Source organism: Polypterus senegalus, chromosome 15 (genome assembly GCF_016835505.1).
Source record: "Polypterus senegalus isolate Bchr_013 chromosome 15, ASM1683550v1, whole genome shotgun sequence".
NCBI lineage: Eukaryota > Metazoa > Chordata > Cladistia > Polypteriformes > Polypteridae > Polypterus > Polypterus senegalus.
In genome coordinates this window covers 25,376,512-25,393,581 of record NC_053168.1, presented here as the reverse complement: position 1 = coordinate 25,393,581, position 17,070 = coordinate 25,376,512, and positions in this window count along the sequence as shown.

Genomic DNA, 17,070 nt, shown 5'->3' with positions numbered 1-17,070 from the left:
CATTCACGTTTGATTATGCAACGTAACATTTTAAATTTGCAACTTACCTTTGATTTTTATGTTCAGTGATCCCTTGCTATATCGTGCTTCGACTTTCGCGGCTTCTCTCCATCGCGGATTTTAAATGTAAGCATATCTAAATATATATCACAGATTTTTCGCTGGTTCGCGGATTTCTGCGGACAATGGGTCTTTTAATTTATGGTACATGCTTCCTCAGTTTGTTTGCCCAGTCGATTTCATACAAGGGACACTTTTGGCGGATGACTGAGAAGCTACCCAATCAGAGCAGGTATTACGTGTTAAATAAAACTCCTCAATGATATACGATATGCTTCCTGCATGGTGCTTTGCACACTTAAAAGCTCTAACAGCCCGTACTGATTTTTCATCGTTTGATTTTCTCTGTCTCTCTCACTCTCTCTGACGTTCTCTGCGCCTGACGGAGGGGGTGTGAGCAGAGGGGCTGTTTGCACAGATGCTGTTTGCTTAGAAGATACAAACGCTCCTCTAAAAAATGCTGAATGGCTACCTTCACATTGATACTTAAAAGCGCACCAGCCCTATTGATTTTTGATTGTTTACTTTACTCTCTCACTGACATTCTCTGCTCCTGATGCGCACCTTGAAGAGGAAGATATGTTTGCATTCTTTTAATTGAGAGAAAGACCTGTCATCTCTGTCTTGTCATGGAGCACAGTTTAAACTTTTGACTAAAGGGTGTTATTTCATGTCTAGCGGGCTTTAATAATGTTAAAAAACGTATTTAGAAGGTCGTAAACAGGTTTTCTATGCTCTAACTGCGAAAATATTAGATTTATAAATAAAGAATTCTACTTTGTGGAAATTAATTTATCTGTCTGGAGCGGATTAACCGCGATAAACAAGGGTTTACTGTATAACCGTGCGGAGAATATTTCTAAACAGTGTGGGAGAGTTTCTAAGGGCTTAAAATATATAAAAATAACCATACAAAGATATGGTTTCTACTTTGCGGATTTTCACCTATTGCGAAGGGTTCTGGAACGCAACCCCCGCAATCAAGGAGGGATTACTGTATATGAATTAGCATGATGGTAAATATATAATTATTTATGCATTGTCACAAAAACGATAAAAAGACATCAAAGATTTGGGGCAGCCACCCGTGTAATATGCCCTTGCTGCAAAATGGGTAAATTGATGTGAGATGTTCATAGTTCAGAGTCCAAAACAGAACAGCCGTTGATAGTAAAAGAAGGTGTCTTTATTTGCCAAAATCGGAAGTGATGTCATCAAAGGCCCCAGAACTGGAAGTGACATCATTGGAGGCTCCAGAACTGGAAGTATCGTGATCGGAGGTGCCAGAACCGTGCAGGATTTCCTGAGAATGATCTGCAAGGGATTGAGAAAGAAAGTCAGTGCACCTCGTCGCCCCCTGATCTGGCGTGGAATTACTATTATTCAAGCCCTTTAGCTGTCTCCTACTCGCACATGTGTGACAGCAAACACACATATATGTATACATATACTTATAAAATATATGTACAGTATGCATAATTACAAATGAGTATATTACCTATATCATTAAATATCTGAGAGGTGATCAGTGCGGGAACTACAGTATAAGCTATCCGTAAAAAAGAATCAATTCACTTAAATGGGTAGTTTGAAAGAATTGATTCAATTAAGTTGAATCGAAATGCCCATCACTATCTCTGTGCACTTTTTTTTTTATAATTGATCCTAATCTGCAAGGTTATATTTTTTACTCTGAGCTTTTCACTTGTGGTGATCCGTTTTTATACCTGTAAAGTCAAGCACAATGATACATTTTATTGGCTATCTAAAAAGATTACAATATGCAAGCTTTCGAGGCAACTCAGGGCCCTTTTTCAGATAAGATGCCTTGAAAGCTTGCAGATTGTAATCTTTTTAGTTAGCCAATAAAATGTGTAATTTTGCTTGACGTCTCATTACATTCATAATGGCTATCACAGTACCACACCCTAGTGCTACATGTACCTTTGTCCTGTAACACTTGTTCACAAAAAGTCCCGGAGACTGAGTTTTTTACTCGATTATGTTGACCTCTTTTATAAGTCACTTTAGATAAAAGAGTGTGCCAGACAAATAAATATAAAAGTAAATGCCACTCCACTCTGCCTACCTTCCAATGTCATCTTCTTCAAAATGACAGTTTGCATCATATTTCTTACTGTTGCAATAAACTGGTACTTGGCAGACAATTCTTGACATGTGAGCCAACATTCCAAAATCATTTAGATTGTCTTTTTTGTAGTCTTTCCTTTTCAGTATGTAAAGTTTCATTTATTTTTTGACTATATCTCATGTTTGTAGCCAGTCTGGAGAATCTTGGTATCTGGGACACATTCTTCTTTTATATTTGGTTACAAAGGATTTTACAGTGCATTTTATACCTGGATTGTAATGTTTAGAGTAATGGAATGTAAATAAAAAATGGGCTTTATAGAGCAAATTTTAAATTAAGGAAGAGATTATTTCCCTGATGGCTGTACTTCTTCACTCCTTGAAATGGGTAGATTGAGGTTAGCCACTTGCGTAAGATCAGGTTTGCCTCAGGAACAAAATATCTGATATCAAAAAGGAGTAGGTTATCAACAGTATAACACCACAGTAAGGTATAAATCAACACTCTACCTGTGTTTGGCTTAGAAGACAAAAATTTATGAGTTAAATGAAATGCCATAATGAATATTTCTTTATTAAATACACCAGGCATCATCCCATGTTATTATTTTATTCATTTTGTCTTTAATTAAGATCAATATAATTTATTTGGAATACCTGAAAGGCTCTGAATACCACCAAAAATATTTTGTGTTTCTAACACTAGACCATCTCCCATTGGCTATTTTTATCCCTCAGTGAAAGGTTGAATTTGAAACCAAATGAGTTTTGCAGTGAAGTGAAGCCCACCTGCTGAGGTGGAGACCAATCCTGAGTCAGTGTGTATTCCTACTTGTGCTGTTCAAGGTCATATTATATTGAACCAGGCATGTTTTGAAATGTAGAGGGTCGACTCAGAGACTGTCAAGCATTATCATGTTTGTGATTGAAGTCTTTTTCAGACACCTGCCCACTGTAAACTTTCTGAGGGAAATGGGAAGGTAGAGGCCCCTGCTGAGTCTGTCTTGACGGAAAAATAAAATTATAAGAGAGAACTCAAAAAAGGAAAGAGCTACAAAACATAAAACGTGATGCCTGAAATGTTTCCATGCCTGTTGTATTTAGTGAGATTGTTAAAGATACAACATTTTCTTAATTATAGATTGCTTTAAAATTTTGATTAAATGCTGACATACAGTTAGTTTGTCTATTCAGGCTGTAGGATAAAATAAAAAAACAAACAAACTAATGTTGCATTCCCTTGATATCTTTAACTAGCTCAAATACTATTTGCATCAGTTTTTCCCTTTAATCTTAATCTGTGCTTCACTAAAAACTGTCTCCAGTGCCTTTAATTAATGTCTATCTTTATATACACTCACTATTTCTTTCCAGATATTTTCTAATCATACGCTACAAACATGTTGTTTCCTTAATGTTGTGATTTACATGTCTTACATAACTCAAGAATGAAACACCCTTCTTTATTAAGACGATATACAATACAGTGCCCTCTATAATGTTTGTTTCACAGTTTAAAATGACAAAATAAAAAAAAATCAGATGTGATCAAAGTGCACATTGTAGACTTTCATGTAAAGGTATCTGCATACATTTCAGTTACATAATATTTCTTCTACTTTTCAAGGACATACAGTAGCAATGGCAGGTCTATTAAAGCACTCATACAGTATTTAGGACTTTGTCGCATATCCCTTGCAAGCAATGACTGCTTGAAGTCTGCGATTCATAGACATGACCAGGTGCTGTGGATCATCTCTGGTGATGCTCTACCAAGCCTCTAATTTTGAGCTCCTGCTCATTTCCTTAGGTTTTCTCTCAGTTTGCTCAATTTGATCAGGTGACTGGCTTGGCCATTCAAGAATTTTCAATTTTTTATCTTTGAAAAGCCACACCAGTATGTTTGGATTATCGTCTTGTTGTAGGATGAAGTGCCGTGTTTGTACACACCTCAGAATTCATTGTGCACTGCTGTCAACCGTTCCATCATCAATAAAGAGAAGTGCCCCAGGACTTGTGGCAGCCATACATGTCCAAGCCATAACACCCCCACCGCCATGTTTAACAGATGAGGTGGTATAATTTGAATCTTGGGCAGTTCCTTTTCACCTACACACTTTGCTCTTGCCATCATTCTGATTCAGGTTCATCTTTGTCTCGTCTGTCCATAAGACCTTTTTCCAGAATTCTACAGGCTCTTTTACGTCCTTTTTCACAAGCTGTAATCTGGCCATTCTGTTTTTGTGGCTAACTAGTGGTTTCTATCTTGCAGTGTGGCCTCTCTGTTTCTGTTCATAAAGTCTTCTGTGGATAGCTGTCTTTGACACACACACATCTGCCTCCTGAAGACTGTTTCTGATCTGTCAGACAGGCGTTTGAGGCTTTTTCTTTACCATAATGAGGATTTTTCAGTCATCAGCAGTGGAGGTCTTCCTTGGCCTACCAGTTCCTCTGTGATTACTGAGCTCACCAGTGTGTTCTTTCTTCTTAATGATATTCCAGAGAGTTGATTTAGGTCATCCTAAGGTTTTACCGATGTCCCTAATGTTGTTATTCTTGTTTTTCAGCATCATAACGGTTTCTTTGTCTTTCATTGGCACAGCTACGGTCCTCATGTTGAAAAATGGCAACTGCAGACTCCAAAGGGTAGATGCAAGCCAAGGGATCTTATGAAGCCATGAAACACACCTGAGGAATCACACACACATGTGACACCAATTGTCACCAACATTATGGTGCCATGAAATGGGGGATCCATGTCTAAAAACTGTTGTCATTTCTACATGATGTGACCAAAATGTATACAAATTCCTTTAAATGAAAAGTCTGCAATGTGTACTTTAATCACGTCTGAATTTTTACATTTGTAATTTTAAACTGTGGAGCAGAGGGGTAAATCAAGGAAAAACGTGTCTTTGTCCCAAACGTTATGGACGGCACTGTATAAAATGCCTTCCGAAAGTATTCAAACTCCTTAACCTTTTCCTCAGCTCTCATCTGTCTTTACAATTTAAGGATTTCAAATAATCACTACGGACGGTACCTAACCTACATTCCAAAAAACATGAGTTGGTCCGTGTGCCTCCTCAGCAGCTTATGCCAAAGCAGGAAATGCTGAGAAACTGACATGTTAGGTACTCCCCCATTCAAGAATCAGACATGAATCAAGTCTATGGGGGTTTGCATTCAGCATTCACCCTTCGAAAGGCTTTCTGCTAACAATTTGCGACCCTTTCTGACTCACTTCAGTTGTAATTCATGACTCAGTGAGATCCAAATACAGATAGCTCACAAATCAAAATGGGTTGTGACCCGTAGTTTTGGAAACACTGTTTTATGGGAATGACAAAGAACTGTCAGAAGCAGTAAACTACACCTCTTTACAGTATTTCTCTTCTTTTTTCTTTTATAATTTGATGTGTTTAACTTCATTCATTCATCCATTTTTTAAACCTGCCTAGTTAAGTAAATGGATGTTAAGAGCTAGAGTCATGATCAAGTGGAGTCGAGACCAGACCTAGTATCAAGGTGTGCAAGACTGTAATTATCCCCAAAAAGGACCCCCATTTCATAGCTGGGTAAATTAAACATATATGGACTCACTCAGTAACTCATATTGGGTCAACATGGAATTGACCATCAATCTAACATGCACACGTTTCAGATAAAAATGAGAGAACCATGTTGCGCTAAGATAATTTAAATGTATTTTTTCCACATTAAGTAACACTGCATACCCCAGAATGACAAACGAAAACAGGATTTTAGGGGTCTTTGCTAATTTTCTGTAAAAGATAAACTTTTTCAGGGTCTTAATTGAAGACCCCTTGGCAGTGACTACAGCCTCAAGTCGTCTTGGGTATGACAACACAAGGTTCACACACCTGGAATTTCTGCCATTCTTCTCTGCATAACTGATCAATTAATAAGTTGAGGCTATTGCTCTGCGCCAGCAATCGGAAGGATGATGGTTCGAATCCCATAAAACGGCAGAAGTGACTCTACTTCATTGAGCCTATGAGCCAGGCCCTTAACCTGCAATTGCTCCACCCTCGTTATGACGTTAATCTCCATCCAGCCTAGCAAGCAGGTCCTCCAACTTGCAGGGGAAACTTGGGGATTGGTGGCAGAATTGGCACTCCAGCCACCATAAAAAACTTCACGATGTTCAGTGTGGTGCTGAGGTGTCGCCTATTGCACGGGTGCACTCGGATCTCAATCCGGGTGGTTTGCCATGTGATGGTGTGGCAACCCTCTGTAATCAGTGCATGCTACCAAACTGTCTCTTCTCTGGATATCTTCTCAAGCTCTGTCAGGTTGGATGGTGATGGTTAGTGGACAGCTACAATATTTTCAGTTCTCTACACAGATGATTGGTTTCAGGTCTGGGTTTTGGCTGATTCCCAAAGTTGTCTCCGAGCCACTCCTGAGTTGACTTTGCTATGTGCTTAGGATCATTATCATGTTGAAAGGTGAAAGTCCTGACTGACTCCACAGTGGAGCTGTTAAAAAAGAAGGGAAAATAGATGCCAAGACTCATACTGAAGTTGACAGTGATCTCTGTTGTTTTATCTTCACTTAGGATCAGGTCATTGTCCTTAAACCAGTCCATGAGCTGTTTGACCTCATCTCTGTACGCCATCTTGTTATCACTGCTGTGTTATCTACTAACTTAATAATGTGGTTCATGCTGCACCAAGTACAATAGTCATAGGTCATCAGGGTGAATATTAGAGGACTCAGGAAGTAACATTGGGCTACAACAGTGTTAAGAAGGATAGTATTTGATGTATTTTTTCTAATTCGGACTGCATGGGGTCTGTCTGTCAGGAAGTCTAAAATCCAATTGTGGATGGAGGTTTCGAGACACAGCAGGGGAAACCTGTCCTTGAGGTGCTGGGGTATAATTGTATTGAATTATACCAATGAACCAATCAGCCTAAGGCTAAAATATAGAACAGGAGTTCACACAACCTCTACTATGACAGTATGTCACATTTAATGACTGCAGTTTCTGAATCTTTGAGGGTGTCATATTATATGATTAGGAATCATAGAGGTGGCAGAATACAGTATCTCTTTTTTCATCATCAGTGCTGCTGTACCAGCGCTATCTTTTAATTATTGAATGCACCATAGTAATAATTACATTTACTCATATATTCTATACCTTTTTGCCTTAACCTTTCATTATACTTTGGCAACATTATCAATTTTTACAGATTGGAATATACTGTATTTTAAACCTTTATTCTCCTGTTCAGTAAATTTTGACAGGCTGGAAAATAACACAGCATATCTCATGGCTCCAGAAGGTCTAAGTCTGAATCATGGGGTGGTCACCATCTTCATTGAGTTTGTACTTTATTTACAGGTCAACTTATAAAGATAAAGTGGTTTCTCCCAACAACTCAAAAATAGAGTACTATCACTTAACAAATTATTCAGCAGAAGTGTATCAAGAAATACTACGGGGGCTCCTTTATACCAACAGCGCTATGTCTTTATAGTGCCGGACTGGGACTGGCAAGTCAGAACTTTCTTGGTTTATAGTCATTCCAGTGTGTGTATATTTATTCATTTATTTATCTTCTTAATTATCTATTTATGTTTTTATTTATTTAAAGAGATGCTGTAAAAAAACAAATTACACCTGGAGACAAATAAAGTTCTATCTATCTATCTATCTATCTATCTATCTATCTATCTATCTATCTATCTATCTATCTATCTATCTATCTATCTATCTATCTATCTATCTATCTATCTATCAGATCGCTTGTAGCTTGCATCTAATATGAAAGGCACTAACTAACCACGTAGCTTCTTTTCTAGATGGGGGATAGAAGAGAAAATGTCAAAACCAGCTATACAACTATTACTAGTAACCTCTTACCTGCCTTACTGTCCATGATGCACCCCACGTGTTTCACCTACAGGACCTCTATGGTGGGCTGCTCGCTTGACTGGGGCTGTCTTTACTGTCACACCTTTATGTCAACCAAGTTTACCACCAGTAGAGGACTTCACCAAAGTGTCCACTTGAGCTCTTAAGGAATCTCAGTTAGACAAGAAATGAGCAATCTGACCTCCTGACCCACAAGTAGGAGTCGGGCAGAGACACTGCCTGTAAGCTTTCACTCACAAATGTTCTTTATTTACATCTAAACTAATGACAGAAAGTAGAAAGTGATGTCAAGGATCACACAACCTAGGTTGGATAAATCTTCCTGTTGTCCCATTAGCAACAGCAAGGTCACAGGTAAACATTACCAGGTGCCTCCATTTCATAGTTGCAGATTATATTCTCTTCATCAATAAATGGAAACAAAACTCCTCTGAAGGTGACAGTTTTGTAAAAGGCAGCAGTTCCTTCTTTATTTATGCCCAATTAGCACGTAAAACAAGACGCCCTGAAAGCACATTAAAATGATATGCAAATTGAGGAAAATATTACAAAACATCATTATCACTCATGCTCATTAGCAGCAAACTCATTCCATGCCCATGGTACACTGTATACAATACCTTAGACCTCCAAATAACATTTATATTTTTCTATTTTTTAAATACGACACTGCCAGAGAAACCCACTCATTATCTAAGGCAATTTTTAAGTATACTGTGGTCTTAGGTGTCAACTTTTGAGCTCAGATTGTCAGACAAGAACAAAAGGCGCTTTTCCACTGCATAGTACGGCACGACACGGTTCAGTTCAGCTCACTTTTGGGGGTTTTCCACTGGGAACAGTACCTGGTACCTGGTCCTTTTTAGTACCACCTCAGCCGAGGTTCCAAGCGCGCCGAACCGTTACCAAAACGTGACGTGTAAACTCTGCTGGTCACTGATTGGCCGGAGAAAATCGTCATTACTGCGTCACTGAACTTGCGACACGAGACACAACAGACCCGCTAGATTTTTAGCACAGCCAGCGAAGGTTCGGACGCACCATTTTGTTTTAACCAAAAATGGCTGTTTCGTGGTCTATTGAGGAAGTACATACGTTCCTCTCGTTGGTAGCCGAGGAGTGGATCCAGCGAGAGCTGGATGGGACGACGCGGAATGAAAAAGTTTTTCAGGAGGTCGCTTGTGGCGCGTTTACGATGATGTCACGGCAGTAGAGGCGGCGCAACTATAACGACACCACTCTAAAGCGGTATTAAACTGCAGTCGAAACGCAAACCGAGCCGAACCAAGGTGAGCTGTACTGAACCGCGCTGTGCCGTTCTATGCAGTGGAAAAGCGCCAAAATATGTGGCCTCTGATAGCATTAACCCACAAATCATTCACTACTTTAACCACAGCAATTTCTGTACTATGCTTTGCTCTAAAACCTGAATGAAACTTATTAATACAATGTTTATTCAGTTGTTCAGTTAACTGCTGAACAACTGCTCATTACCACATTAGGTGCGTGATAATCAGTCCAGAATTGTTAGATGGATGTGAATATCGCATGGTTTCAGATGCTTTTATGAGATTTTTTTTTCATCTGATTCCACTAAACAAGTTTTTCTCTTTTAAACAGTCATGTAATTGGTACATGATTGTTTTCCTGCTGGAACTTTCTGAGATGCATGTTACATCAGTGCAGTCTTTCTAATAATCTTATTAATATAAACATTTACACGTGGAAGTGTGTGTGTCCGTCCAGCCAAGAAGTGAGAGGTGGAGTCGGGGTAAGGGCTCCGCCTCCAAGGAACCAGAAAACTTGCTTAGCTGCTAATACACAAGTGAGGTCAGCATGTCAGCAAAATGAAACATTCGCCGAAAGACAAAGTCACTTAGCCGCTAACATCAGCAAAACGGCATCCATTTTACTTTTCCTCCTGCTGCTAATACACAAGCGAGGTGAGCACGTCGGTAAAATGAAAGCTCTTAGGAGAGAGATGCCCAGAGTAGTTCCTTTCAATTACCTGACATCTCTACATTTCAATATTTTTCTGACAATTTCAATAGTTTCTAGGACCCCAGGCTTTTTACAGCATGGGCTTACTTACACAGCTAGTTATATATATATACAGTATACGCATATACATATATATGAATATTTTTTGTAGTAAAATCTATGTTATCACTTATGACTGATTACTTCTCCTTTTGGTTGTAATGAATAGTAAATTACTATGGAACAGATTGCTATACAGTAGGTTGTCTGATACTTTGAAATATGCACACTATTCACTCTGAGGAGTACCCTAATATCAAAACCTTTTATTTATTTGCTTGAAACTGAACTTCAGTACTATTGCACACATGATTCATTTTTAAAAAAAATATCTCAATTAGTCGCTGGACTGTGAGGCACTGATGATTCCACAACATTAGGCACCTTTGCAATAGTTTGGACAGCAAAGTGTAATAAATAACAGTTGTTCCCAATAAATATTCTACTTTAGGCTTTTCAGAGTATCAATATTTTGAAAATAAAGAATCAAAATTTTGTATTATACATTTTAACACGACTGGAGAGAACAGGCACTACATTTAATAGTAACATCAGGTATGAGAGGTCCTTTTGATTTTTCATTTTCAAAACAGACGTGGTCCTCTGGTTGCAAATGACTGGCATTGTGTCCCTTTAGCCCTACAAATGAGAAGTACCGTAGTTAATTCACTACATTGTCTTTATCAAAGGCCAGCCATGCTACATACAATAGAACATTAACACCATTTGAACCAATTTCTGTCTGCAGTGAACAATTTACCACAATGGAGAATTTATGCATGTATGCCTGCCCATTGAACCTGCTTTCTGAAGTATCAAAACATTTATTTGATTATTATACAGTGTGTTCATTTATTGGATGTTTGTGTAGATAATACCTTCTAAACTCAAAGGTACAGTGCAACTTCATATACTGTAATAGTAATGCAAGCACTTTATAATATAAAAAGAACCTTTAGTTATTTAGATGCAGTTTACCACAGTGTTGATTAAAGATGGTTTGACAAGAGGCCAACAATACCATATGCACTGAATCAGTTTTTGGTTTTGCATCCAGGTTTCTTCAAATTGCAGATGTTCTACTGAAAGCAAGTCAAGAAGTGACAGACAGATTGTATAACAATTTGCACAGAATTAGTGAGATATGCAGGCCAATCACAAACATCATCATGTTAAATGTAAATCTGTATTACCTTCGTTCTATAAAGGGTAATGCATGGGAAAGAGACAGCAAGTACTAAAGTACTGGTATTTATTCAATCAATATCTCTCCTGTGTCATGTCAGAACTACTGTACATTTGAAAAAGTAATATTAAACTGCAGTGTTGCTTCCAGGTCTTCTTTCTGTAATGAAAACTTCCAGCTTTACAAAGTAACATTAAATTGCTACTTCATGTATATGCATAATATGTCATCAGTGCTTTCTTATTCAGAATTTCTTAAATTCTCAGAGCTAAATTTAGGTTTGTTTTCCTTTGTCTCAGCTTAAGATTTCATAGATTTAATAAGAAAATAAGAATATGGACAGTTTGAAATTTCATGTGTAAAAACTGCCAAATATGCAGAAATTCAGGTGGAAAAAAAAATCAATATTCAATAATTTAAAGTTAAAAGAGGCCTTTATTATGAGGTGCTGTTTAGTACCTAAACACAGAGTGAACATATACACTGTATATTGAAATGTGTAAGCGATACACTGACATCTTTCTCATGCAGTATATTGGCAGTACACCCCAGACTTCTGGCAAGTGCGGAGGTCGCCGCTAGATTTATGTAGCAAAGAAATGGCTACACTTTTAAAATGAGAGATGGATAGAATCAGGCCAACACCTAAGCCCTACAGAAGTTCCACCCTGACACCCTCATATTAACAACACCCCAGGAAAATACCTATAAAAACACATCCAACTAAAAATATGCAAATATTATTTATTTACTATAATAACTACTTACAAATACAGTAAAGCAAAATAATGACAAAAATGACAAAACACCCCAAACAACCCCCCATACGGTGTGTCGAGGATGCCAGGGGCCACAACCTGGCCGGGACGCCTGGATAGTTCCCGATGTGGACACTGTTACTCCTCGGCCACGAGAGGGCAGCCGCCCGGGCCTCTTTGGGGGCCACAAGGAGTAACCTGGGATACTCGTGACAGGATGTGGCCACCGCCAGGGGGCGCCCGGACAGTGAGGGAATCCTGGATGGCAGCACTTCCGCCACACCAGGAGGTGCTGCCGGAGATAATTCCAAGAAGACCTGGAGTGTTTCCAGGTGCTTTCCTGAGACTTCCGCCACACCAGGAAGTGACATCAAGGGGAGCACCTGGGGCTCATCCGGGTCATGATATAAGGGGCCGCCTCCTTCCAGACATTGAGCCAGAGTTTGGAGGAAGGAGACGAAGCTTGTGAGGAGGAGGAAGGAAGTTGAGAGAGAAAAGAGAAAGAAAAGAAGAAGAAAGGAAAGAGTTGGTGAGAGAAGAAGAAATGAAAGAGTTGGTGAGAGAACGCATTGTGGTGCAGTGAAGAAAATAAATAAAGGAGTGTGTTTTGTACATCCTGGTGTCGGTCTGTCTGTGTCTGGGGGTGCATTTGCCACAGGTCATATTTACAGTCCAAGTAAAAGTCTTTACTGTAGGTGATGAAAGTGGTTCTGGAAACGTAAACAATAGTTAAAAGAATAGAAAGAAATGTGTCAGAATACTCCCTTTTAATAAACTGCTTCCTGGAACTTGGATAGTGACCGCAGTCCTACCACCAGAGTCCAGAAGAAGGACAGTCTTCAGAGGCGCACCTCTTCACTAAGAGCATCAGGGGACTGCATTAGGAGGAAAAATACCCCACCTGCATCCTCAAATCCAGTGGCCGAACACCATCCACTATGAATGCCCAGTTAACAAAAGGTTTACGAGCTGTTGGTGATGGAGTCAATCGAACCAGGTACCATCAAAAAAGTCCTGCCACATCCTTATCTACAGTACATACAAACCACAACTCTCCAAATCCCACAAGCCCCACTGCATCAGTGCAACCCAATTTACAAACAGGAATCCGTGCGACCGGTGTTGTTGCTCACATTTAACAATCATTCAACAGGACATACAGTGCTAACACACAAATAAAACCCTCTATGTGGCCCCGTTTGACATTGTATACCAAAATTAAAGCACTGTAAAACTTTTTTTTTTTCTTCTACACAATACATAAAACACATGTTAAATACTAAAAGTTTCTTACATACTGTACATGTATTCATACATTTGATTTACATACTGCTGTTTTGCAGTTAGGAGACCCGGGGTCGCTTCCCGGGTCCTCCCTGCGTGGAGTTTGCATGTTCTCCCCCTGTCTGCGTGGGTTTCCTCCGGGCGCTCTGGTTTCCTCCCACAGTCCAAAGACATGCATGTTAAGTGGATTGGCGATTCTAAATTGGCCCTAGTGGGTGTGTTTGTGTGTGCCCTGCGGTGGGTTGGCACCCTGCCCAGGATTGGTTCCTGCCTTGTGCCCTGTGTTGGCTGGGATTGGCTCCAGCGGACCCCCGTGACCCTGTGTTCGGATTCAGCGGGTTGGAAAATGGATGGATGGATGGATTTACATACTGTGTCATGTATGTGCGTCAGAGGGTCACCTTCCGGAATCTACTCAGATATGTTTTTCCACCGCACACCAAGAGGAGGCATTGCTGCAGACTATGCTGTCTTTCTTTTATTTCAGAGTACTCAGAAACTGCTCAGCGAGGGCAACTGACTCCGCCCCTTGGCCATAAACTCATGACCGCCCACAACCTGTATGTGACCAATGACTAGAGAGACAGAGCTCCTCTGTACCATGAAGATACTTTGAGAATTAATCGGCCTCACATTAACGTGAAGGCTGTTATTTTGTTCTGTCTTTTGCAACACTGAGCGTTTGTTTTTGTTTTTCTTTGAAGTAAACGGGGACGGCCATGTTAGGGGTCCAACATTTATTTTGTCGAGACAGATTTTCCCTCAAATGACCACAACTGAAATGCATATACTATATGTAGTGTGCTTTTTATCAAATTGACTATAAGAAACTGTTGTATTATACTTAACAATTATATAGTTTGCCAGGCATTGGCAATTAAGTGCTGAAAAATTTGAGGCTGTGAATTTCATTGTACTGTACTGTTTTCCAGAGAAAAATCTACACATATTTAGAAAATTATACCTATTGTGTTTCAATGTTCAAACTCAGCACTTGTAATTGCAGGCAGTCAGTCAGTCATTTTCCAACCCACTATATCCTAACACAGGGTCACGGGGGTCTGCTGGAGCCAATCTCATCCAACACAGGGTGCAAGGCAGGAACAAACCCCGGACAGGGCACCAGCCCACCGCAGGGCACACACACCCGCACACCAAGCACAATTTAGGATCGCCAATGCACCTAACCTGCATGTCTTTGGACTGTGGGAGGAAACCAGAGTACCTGGAGGAAACCCACGCAGGCATGGGGAGAACATGCAAACTCCACGCAGGGGGGACCCAGGAAGCAAACCCGGGTCTCCTATCTGCGATGCAGCAGTGGTAACACTGCGCCACCGTGCACCCTTCACTTGTAATGTTTTCCCTCATAATACAGAAGACTATATTCATCATTAACCTGAAGTAAACCAATGCACATATCAAAATATGCTTCATTTATTTAATTTATATTTAACAGATGAATTCCACAAAATAATTGGACTTATACAGAATATATAGTGGATTCAGAAAGTATTCAAACCCATTTCCTTTTTGCACACCTTATTGTTATAAACTCCAAGGAACCTTCTATAGACCTCTGCAATAAAACTGTGGTGAGGCAAAGATTAAGGCATGGGTATAAATTAATCACTCCTAAAGTGAGTGTTCACAGGAGCACAAATACCTCAATAACTGTGAAGTGGAAAAGGTTTGGAGCCACCAAGACTCTGCTAGAGATGGCTGTCCAGCCAAAGTGACTAACTTGACAAGAAGGGTTATGGTCAGGGAGGTCAAAAAGAACCCAATAACCCCTAACAGAGCTTTAGAAGTCCTCTGTTGAGATGGGAGAACCTATCCTAACAGCTCAAACTCTTTAATCTATTCGAGTATGTCCATTATCCCAAGCAATAAAGTTTTTGATGTTTTACCAATCTCCTGTTCCAAGCTGTAAACAGGTTTGGTCTATTCTAGTCCCACGGCATCTCCTTTTGTTAGCAGGTTGTAAAGTAATCGGATGCAGCTTGGACCAATGCATGTCTTCCTATCCCAAGCTGTAGATAGATAGATAGATAGATAGATAGATAGATAGATAGATAGATAGATAGATAGATAGATAGATAGATAGATAGATAGATAGATAGATAGATAGATAGATAGATAGATAGATACTTTATTAATTCCAAGGGGAAATTCAATTGTAAACCAATTTTGTCCCAGTCCCCTTCCCTTTACAGGTGATAAAATCATCAATACAGCTTGAGGGTCTCCTGAATTCCTGCTCAGATCAAACAAATGGTCCTGTGATTCAGGAAAACAGATTGCCTTTGATTTTAACAGTCCATGCAAGTGTCCTGTATTTAAGTTCATCTGTTGTTTTGTCTTGAGAAAAATATAATGTAAATATAGACCAAAATTTAGAGATTTTGCACACCACAAGAAGTGGCTCAGGCAAAGCTTAGACTTAAACCTCGTAAAACATGTGTGGAGAGACTTGAAGATGGCAGTTTACAGACACTTCCCATTCAATCTGCCGTGGATAATGGGATAAACTATCCAAATCTAGGTAACAGTAGAACTTTAGGGACTTACAAAACTAGACTTGAAGTTATTTGTTATTTTAAGCAAAGCTTAAAGTGACTTACCCAAGACGTTGTGAAGCTTTAATTGCTGCCAAAGTTGGCTATAAAAAGTATCAAATGAGGGGTTTGAATACATAGATGAATGAAAGATTTCAGATTTTTATTTTTATTAAATTTGCAAATTTTTCTGAAAACTTGGTTTCAGTTTGTCATTATGGGTTAGTTAGTGTAGATTGATGGGTGAAAAATGACAAATTTATAGACTTTTTTTATTAAATCTACAACACAATAAAAGTGTACAGAAAGTGAAGGGGTCTGAATACTTTCTGAATTCACTGTATGTAGATATCCAAATATTTAATCCATTTCATAATTGCAGACTTTCCAGGGCATAAAGAAGGTGCTGCTTTATAAAATTTCCCAAATCATGTCTATTTAAACAGATATTATTTCATATACAGTATACACCCATCAGCCACAACCTTAAAAGCACTAACAGGTGAAGTGAATCACACTGATTACCTCATTTCAGTAGCACCTGTCAAGGGGTGGGACATATTGGGCAACAAATGAACAGTCAGATCTTGAAGGTGATGTGTTGGAAGCAGGAATAATGGCATGTGTAAGGACAACTTTGACAAGGGTCAAATTGTGATGGCTGGATGACTGGGTCAGAGTATCTCCAAAACGTCAGGTCCTGTGTGGTGTTCCCTATATGCAGTGGTTAGTATCTACCAAAAGCTTTCCAAGGAAGGCCAACTGGTGAATGTGAGACAGGTCTATGGGTGTCCAAGGCTTGCTGATATGCATGGGAAGTGAAAGTTAGCCCATCTGGTCCAATCCAACAGAAGAGCTACTGTAGCACAACTGAAATATTTAATGCTGGCCATGAGAGAAAGGTGTGTATTGTGGTGCATAGCAAAAGACCGTTCAGAGTGCCCATGCTGACCTTAGTCCACTGATGAAGGTGCCTATAATGGGCATGTGAGCCCCAGAACTGGACAATGGAGCAATAGAAGAAGGTAGCCTGGGGCCTCATGTATAAATGGTGCGTACGTACAAAAATGTTGCGTACGAACGTTTCCACGGTCAAATCGCAATGTATAAAACCTAAACTTGGCATAAAGCCACGCGCATTTCCACGGTAGCTCATACCCTGATGTACACAAGTTCTGCGCTCGG